Source organism: Drosophila biarmipes, chromosome 3L (assembly GCF_025231255.1).
Source record: "Drosophila biarmipes strain raj3 chromosome 3L, RU_DBia_V1.1, whole genome shotgun sequence".
Taxonomy (NCBI): domain Eukaryota; kingdom Metazoa; phylum Arthropoda; class Insecta; order Diptera; family Drosophilidae; genus Drosophila; species Drosophila biarmipes.
The window spans coordinates 24,329,202-24,338,632 of record NC_066613.1 but is presented as its reverse complement, the minus strand read 5'-3'; positions in this window follow the sequence as shown (position 1 = coordinate 24,338,632).

Genomic DNA, 9,431 nt, shown 5'->3' with positions numbered 1-9,431 from the left:
ATGGCCGGTTCCCTTTATGCAAATGGGGCAAAAGAAAGTGCCCAAGGGGGCGGGGGAGAGAGAGCAGAAAGTGTCGCCTGCCATGTTCCAGGCGCATGACAATCACTTTTGCTTTTACTTGTTTAATCCTTTAAGACGTTGTCTGTCGCCCCACAGGCAGTCCCTTTTTTGTCCTTCTTGGCCTTGCACTGCTGTTGATTTTGGCCAAATTGAATTTATAATGCTGGCGGAGGGTACGCCTCTATACGCCTCCGACAATTAGGAGCTCCGAAATGCGATGCAGGCACAAAGGTTCGCCGGAAAAACACATATTCAGCAGCCTTTAAAATAATAGTAGGTACCATATAACCATTTGAAATTACTTCGCTGGAATTCTTTTTACCAAAATAATTCCTTTTCATTCTTTTATATTTCCTCAGAACTCGTTCATTACATTTTTATGAACACAGCTGTAGAAATCCAGTCGTTTTGGGCTAAATTGTGCTGGCAGACTTTCCTCGTTAGTGTTTCCGCATCGGAGGGAATGCCTCCAGAAAATATATATCACAATGTGCCAACGTTTTTCGTCTTATTTTCGGGTGCCGCTCTAGATACCCAATAAAGGCAAAAAGTTTTCCCAGCTGCAGGAAGTGGGTGGAAACGGCAGAAAACTGCATAATTAGTGAGCAAGCTGGGTCAAATGCAAATCGTGAAGAAAAAGATGATTTTCCACGGAAAGATGCAGCTGCTGAGGAAGCAATGAATTACTGTGAAATATTAATATTCCGATTAGATTTGTCGACTTTTGCTTTAATTATATTGAATAGGCGAGCCGTGCGAAATGTGGTTTTTTGAATTGAAAATTCTATGTAGTATCAAAACTATAACTATATCAATTCAACCAATTAAAAGCTACCCGAATTTCCATAAAATAGTTCTTCTATTTATTGGGTTCTTCGAAACGCGAATAAAACTTCCATCGCCTGGCATGTTTTTCAATTAAATAAAACAATTTATCGCCGCATATTTCGCGAATATCTGCAGCCATAAATAATGGAACAAATACCGCGATGTAAAAAACAAGTGTTTTTGGCTAGCGAAGCGAAATCGTATGCAAGAGTATAGAAAGTCAGCGAACTAAAAAGGGGAGTGCAAAAAGACTAGATTTAAACAAACAAAAATGGAAGGGATTTTTCGTAGTAATTTAATTTTGGGTATGATTATCAAGTAACGATACACAGATTCAAACAGTGATATTGTGGAAAAAATATTTGTTATATTTTTAAAGCCGTACATTTTATTGTATTTGCTTTGTTTATTTATTCAGATCAGTTTTATTTGAGAGTGCATTGATTTGCCGTGTTGTTCTATTTCATTTTTCCGACTCATATTTATTTAGCTGTTTCGTTTCGGTGGCTCTAAACGGGTGTGTATTTTGCCACAATTTATTTTGTACGCACATATGTGTATGCCAATCAACTTGGCCTAAAACAGAAGCTTTTTGTGCATTTATTATTGTGCTTAACATTAAAGTACGCAGGGAATTAGTAGAATATAAATAATCAATAAATATTACGAACATTTTTTCATCCTTTATTTATTTTTTACCTATTTAATTACAATAATAGATGTGTAATAAAATCGTGACAACCCCTTTAAACTATTTATTTAATCTTGGAATAAATATCTAAATTCGAAATGACGTTGCGGATTTATCAGTCCATTTATATAATGTTTGCTTTAAACAAGTTGTCATTTTGCCACGAAAGGGGGAAAAGTGCACTGTTGTTTACAAACAAACCGTCAGCTGAATACTAAACATTTTCCCTTCAGCAAAAAAAATCGACGTTTCGAAATGTGTCAGCCAATGTTTTGCCCCGATTTCAAACAGGAATTGGCAATGAAAGTCAATACATCCCAGGAGGGCAGCGTGGCGATTCTACCGATGGAAAGGGCGAATAACTTTTCACTTTGCAATATTATCATTTCACTGGTTTATTCAGCTTATTCCCTGGACCCCCCGATTTTTCAAACTCTCCTGTAACTACAAAAAAAGGACAGAATTCCCAGCTGTAAACAAAAAGCGATATAAAGCGTATAAAACAGAATTGCCACCCCCTGACAATATCCATATCCGACAGGCGAAGCCAAAATAATTTACAATAACAGGCAGCAGTAAGTCGTGGCGATTTCGATTTGCATTTCATTCGATGCGTTGGCGTTTACGGCCACAAGGATACTTTTTACTTGCTAATTCAAATATAGGAAAAGTACCCGGAAAAGCCGGGAAAACAGAGGCGTGTTGGCACATAAAGTTATGGAAAATCTCCAATGTACAAGTTGTCACAGGCAGGCAAGCCACAGGAATGAGTTACCACGTTTTTCGGAATTAAAAATGCTGAAAAGGCAAACATAAAAGGCAAATATAAACTCGGCGGGCACAAAAAGCGAAAATTGTATAAACAACATAAAGAATAAGGAAACAAAATCCACCAGTAAATACCCCAGTTGATGGTAGCAACGTGCTGACCCACGTTGCCGAATTTGCTTTAATACGGCTGAGGATTTAAATTTATTAGATGAGCGCAGGGAACTAATTTATGCGCGAGACCGCAACTTGATGGCAGCGGAAACGGAAGTGGCGCCTACTGGAGGGGCGGTGGCCAGGGGCGTGGCCGCGCAGCTGGGCGGGAGTACTCCGTTTTAGTGGCCGGGTTGTGTCAACAAATTGTGCGAAGTCCGTGGCCACTAAGGCAGAAACTTTAAGAGGAGAAGAAACTGAACGAAATGAGTCTCAGTTAATACACTTAGCAGGGCTATCCAACTGGCTATTTGGCAGCCAAAATAAAATAGCGAATAATGAAAAAAACATCACTCAAGAAAAGAAATAAACATATTATGGAGAAAAAAAAATGTAATTTATAAATACAACATCATTTTCCCATTTTACAGTCGACCTACTCCACTATTAAAATAAAGCATTATTTATTCAATACTTTAAAAATTATTTAAAAATTTTATAATTGCTTCTTTTATGATTAATTTTTTGTATTAAGAATAGTTATAAAACATTGTTTATGAAGTTAAGCCTTGAAGTGCATTTATTTTTATTTTTTTATGAATTTATAGTATTCTGTGGAATTTAATACATTAGGAAGTAAAAAATTAAGACAAATTTAGTATATGCGTAGAAACTTTTTTTCTTTTTAGCTACTTTTCGCACGTAATCTTTGCCAGCACTGACCGTGAAATAGGTTCTGACGTCCTTGAACAAATTTTCCGCCTTGAGTGTATCTCTTGGCTTAAAAAACCCCAAATGCAGCGCCCGAGGCTGCTGTTCATTTGGTGTAACCAGCTCGGGGGCTTTTCCTGCTCCGCACTGCCCTCGAACAAAAGCTCATTAAAGGACCTCATCCTCATTTTCGTTTTCCGGCAGCTGCTTCGTTTGTCATGTTCCGCTCCTAAGTGAAATGTTGTGTCATTTGCAAGTTGAGTAAGTTAGTTTTTTCCTCTCGACTCGAGTTCATTTTAGAGAAAAGAAACGCCCCTGCACGACTTGTGGCGGATGCGTAAATCGGGTCACGGACGTAATAACAATAAACCCGAATTGTTCGGTTGATTAATTCAAACGGGAGCCGGGCCGAATTTGCGGTCAGTTCGGAGGGAGTTCCTTCAACTCGGCCATTGTGCGTGTCAATGACTGTGGGTCGTCGTCTGTGGAAATCAATCTGGATGGCATGCGTTCATTGAAATCGAAAGGCGTCACGTAGGCGTCAAGTAAACAACATACATTTGAAAATGTCAGCAGGTTGAGAGTGTATAAATTCCTAGTTTTACAGCTTCTGAAAGGGGTTTGCTGGTGATAAATGTTAACAGCAACTGCAGGGAACATACACTCCTCAGATAATTGGCAAACCGGTCAGGTGCGGCGGCACCTTGAGAAAAAATGTAAGGGGCTGTTTAAATATTTCTTTAAAAATTTTACTTTATAAGTCTCAATACTCTTAAAAAAGGGATATGCAAAGGTTTGGCTACCAAATTATTCAGAAATATGTAGAAAAGTATGCAGTACCATATCGTTTCACCAGACGAAAATTAAATACATTTTTGTTGCATACTTTTAGACGTACTTACAAATTTGTTCTTTTCCATCACTTATAAGGGTGTATAAAAGTATGCAGAAATAATTTTCATACCAGAAGCTTTGTAAAAAAATAATATTTATCTTTTACAGCACACTTTTAGACTTTTCAGTATCAAACAGTATAGCTTTTCAGTGCACTTTAGCGAACACCCGCAGAAATTTGGCTGCGGTCAGTTTTCGTTTCATTTCCCTGGCCTTTTTTGATGCAGGTGCTTGTGCCTGGTACCTTGGAGAAATCTGCGTAATGGCGACGCGACGGAAAAGCCAGTTCCCATTTTTCAAGAGCTCTAAGTTCTGGCCGGGCCAAGTGTTTTCGTTCAATTTTCCACCCTCTGCGTGTCCGGTAATTTTTCTTAGCCCTAGTCTTGACGTCTAGGCGCGTATTAATTAAAAGCAACAGCTGCATAATTAAAGAGCCCGCCCTCTTATAATTTAATCAGGGCCCTTCAGCCCTGCAGCTGGTTGTACGCGTATGAGTAATTCAGTAATTCATTTGCTAAATCAAATGATAAAAGTGTTGGATAAAAGTTACAAATTAGTCCCAAATGCAAGTTAGCTGCTTGCTCATGCAAAATTAATTACACTGCCAGCTGAATTCGTTTCGGCGAAAGTTTTCCGCAGAGAAGGAGGACCTTCTAGATTCATTAGTTTGCTAACTGCTTGTAAATTATTAAGGCAAGAGTTTTAAGCTCATAACTCAATTAGAAGAAAAATATATATGCATTTGGAAAAATATGTAAATCCGCTTTATTTGCAGAACTTGTCGCTCATATTCTCTAATCGGAATTAATGTAATTTCTGACACTTGAGGCAGCTGATTCATGGCTTACTTGCATTTTAAAAAAGCCACGAGTTTTGCGACTCGTGTGACAACAGCACGGAATCCGTTCTGTGCACTGAATTATAAATAAACTGTATAAATAAGCCCTGAAGTCAGCAGAATGTAGCACCCACCAGAGCCACATGCAAATGCCAGGCTAAAAAAACAAAGAACAACATTCATTTCAATTTCAGCTAACTGCGACACTCATAAAAATTCTAAACATAAATCGAATTAGTATCTACAAGAGTGGGCAGATATACTTGCCATTTAAAATGCGCTCTGGGAAGGTGTCGTGGGGGAAACAATGGGAAATTGCTTAATAAATAATACATTGCTTAGGAGCTTTAAGTAAAAGGTTGTATAAATAAGTTAGATATAAATAATAAGATTCTGCCATCAGGGGTGGTGATTAAAACTTGTTTAAACATAAATATATTGTTTATTTCTAAGACAAAAACTAAAATTATGGCATAATCTTTCAATAATATACATTTTGCCTGTTCAATATTTGAAAGGATATAATATACAAAATAAACTCTGTTAAACAATATTTGCCTAGCATTTAGTCTCTTTCGACGAAAGCCAAAAACGGAGACTACTATTATGTTCAACTTAACTGAATAACAATGCTCTCTTAAATTTCAAAAGTGTTTAAACTTTTCGTCCTTGTGTTGGTTATGAAAAGTTTGCTTGATAGTCACGACACAAAAGGCTGGCACGTGCCTTGGATGTGAGTGGGCATAGAAATTTGGGGCATTTAATTTGTAGCAGAACTCGAATTTAGTTTAGTACAGAATCCAGAATACAGCATCCTGCTTGGCATTCTGGTGGCCGCCCCCTTGGGTCAACAATCGAAATTAAATTTTCGAAAATGCTCTCAACATCTTGGCAAGCTGTAAACAATGAGCAATCTTCCAACTGGGACAGGCAATATCTTTTGATGAAAGCGCCCGGGGATCTCGGAAGTTGTGCCAAGTGTGAAGAGCTCGGGAAATCTAGAGGGGGAGAAGTTGTCTAGCAGCATCCGGCACACATAAAACGCCATAAATGGAAATTAATTTCCAGTCTTCTTATCGATCTTGGGCCCTTAAAGTCACATCGTTCTCAACTGGCTGGGTCCTTTGTCCTGGGCGTTTTCTTGGCCTTACCACCTGTGCTTAATTACCATTATCATTTTCGCCATGTCACCGGGAGAGTCTTCTGGCGTGGGAATCCACACCTGAGTCCTGGGCTCCTCCTTCGGCTGTCTGCGGTGGCTGCAAAACGTTAATTATTCTCTTAGCCGCAGAACTCGAGGGAAGGTTAATTGGCCTGCTGCTGTCTTGGAGTCATGGGCCACCAAAACTAAAGCACACTTCCGGGATTTTTTAGGAAAACTTTCACCGCCTTTTATTGCACATTTTTGGGTATAACCCAAAAAAGTTTTTCGGTTTATTTTCCTAATTCGCCTGGCCAAGGGGCATTCTTTGCAGGATGAGCTTTTTATTATTGCTTCGTTTCCTTTGCCATTAAAATAATAATACAATGCAAACAACAAATTCAGCGAAAGTAAAGTGAACAAATGAAAAGTTCAACTTCCGGTAATTCAATATGTATGAGAAGAAAGTAATTTTATGAGGGCAATGGGAAAGAAATTTTTCTGAAGTTCCCTAGAAATGGAAAGTGAACAAAGGAAAAATCCACAGCCCAGGGGAAAGCATGAGTATTTTTGCTTTATATCAATTATTTGGCCAATTGCGCCAGACCATAAAATAAAACCATAAATAAAACTACACACTAGAAGTGTGTAGTAGTAGTAGTAGAAAAAAATAAAAAATTCCTATAATTTATTTAAATAGAAATATAAAATTTGTCATATCCTTCACACTCTACTATGTAGATAAAAATATACCAGAACACAATAATAAAATGGAAGTGTGCTGAGCAGATGTGACCTTAATTTATTTGCATTCGATATTACATTTTGCTGATTATGTCATAAAGTGGGTATTAAGAGCCAACGGCCACGAGCCTGAGCCTGGGCCCTAAGCGTTCATTTTGGCAGCGGAACAAAGATTCCCCTGGACCCATTTTGAAGTCAAAAGTTTGGGTGGGACCCATACTTTGGTCCCTCGTCAGTCACGGGTCGAGTAGTGGGTCGAGAAGTGGGCCAGAACCGCAGAAGCGGGCCCAATGAGCCGCTTTTGGCTTAATGGGCGGCATAAATCATAAGCCAATTGACTTGGCCGACTGCCCAGAGAGCCATGAACGACTCCAGTGCTGATCCCTTTTTATGGCGTGCGCAACATTTCAACATCATTTTGAGGCACCAGCCCCCTAAAACATATTATATTAGTATTTTTTCTACTTTATTTTTCCCCGTGGCTGACTTTAAATATTTTATAGGATCGAAAGCCCTAGGAAAGGCACGTTGTTTGCTGCGGAAAAAGGAAAGGCTTATGTTGACAGAATTTCCGAGTCTTTTTTGCGGGGGTTTTGTTAGCCTCAAAATTAATGAGCTTAACGCGCCTGGGGAATGCTCCAGCAAAAACATCTTCGACTAATGTTTATTAATGAGTAAATCTGGCTTTGATTCCATGTCCTCCCGAGAAAGCGTACCGATTATACACGAGTTGTTTGATGTATCCCTAAACACGGTGGGAGCTTTCCTCAACCTTAAGTTCGGCAGAACTGAAATTACTTACCTGCCTTTTGTTATTCCCTGTCAGCGACACACACGGCGTATGATTAATGTTTGCCAAAGACACACGCAACACGGCTCGAGATTTTAATTAACTAAGTCAAACGATTTTCTGCGGCTTAGGCAGCTGCATATACGTATGTAATTATGGGCAAACACCGAAGTACGCAAAATGCGCTCAATCGAACATGCAAATATCAGGCTTAATGGGAGTTTGTGAAATTCCATGTGCAGTTGGTCCATTAACTCGATTAAGCTGTGCAACTGATGTGGCTACGTTCGGCTTGGTTTCGGTTATGGTTTGTGGTTGGGCACTCCAAATGCAGAAATCAATAACCAAATTTAATGCCAGACAACCGATTGATGACTAATTTATTCATCTTTTATTGCCACTCATTCATTCCGATGGCAGCTGCAAGCCATTCCAGCGAAGTAATTAACTCAACAAGTCAAGTCGAGTGGCAAATGCCGAGCAAATAAACACACAGGCCCACGAAAACTGAATCCCTCAGCAAATGTCGGTGGAATACGAAGAATGGGGGAATGGAGCTACTTTTGGGGCTGTGCTCGGGGGCCTGGAGCAAAAACAGCAAATATGTAATGAAGTCACGTAAACATTTTAATTTGGCATTAAGGCCCCTTACTCTCACGTTTCATATACAATTTCTGCCGACTGGGCAGATTCCATTGCGCAACGGAATGCGTTAACGCGTTAACTTATTAATGTGGAAGGTAATTGGGGACTCATAACATTTGTCACTGGCCAGACGAACTCCGAGTGGATCCCTCTGGCCGCGTTTAGTGTCGGCCATATGGCTTTCCCACTCCATTTCATCTCTAAATATTTAATGCCCTTTAATATATGCGGAAGCGGATGCGCAAAGCCCTTCGATGAGCTTTATGTATTTTCGTTGGATTATATTTATGCCTCCTATCCTTTTGACCGTGGCGGAAAAAATCAATAGCTAGTTGGAAGTTGGTTTTGCTCTGCTTCCCAACAAGTTTGTCAAGCCAATCACAGAGCACATCCTTTGAAGTTCCAGGAAAGCTTAGCGAAAGGTCAACGATTTGCTGATGGAGGTTTAGGAGGAACTTGCTTTTATGTTTTCCTTCCTGAAATTCAATTTTAAGTCAGTTTAGTTTTCTTTGGTAACATTGGATTTAAGATTCATTTATATCTCTTCAAGCAAGTATAAATTATTTATGGACATGTAGCTTGGGACTAGTGCTATCTGTAGAAAATGTATGCTAAAACATTGTTCCTTAAAGAATACTAAAACTTAGGCTAATAACTTTTGACGAGAGACTTACCAAAAACTACCCCTAATTCCCATTGATTTTATATAAAATAACACGTTATGTGAATCTCACCTGCTTTGATCAAAAGCACTTCCAATAATTGATAAACCTTTATGAGCAGCTTTCATCTTGCTCATAACACCGTCCCGTGACATTTCCATAATTAAAAGTAATCATACGCAGTGTTGCCCAGCCATTTTCCCAGCTCAGTTGTTTTAGATTTCTTGTGAATCGGGGGAGCTAAATCGCATCTTGACAAATGCCTTAGACGTGTCATATTTGTGGGAACAGGCAGAGGAGCCGGATTCCATCGAGCTCTGCACTTTGCCTGGCTTAGATGGAATCGGAGTGGCAATTTATTCATGGTCATGCAGCAGGGGGAAAACATCCCCCGCCCATGTACAAGGAAAACAGCTTTAATGTGCATTCAATGGGCCATCGGGAATTAAAGCCTCATAAAGAGGACTTCAAACTAATTACAGAAGCCCAACAATGGGCTGCTCACA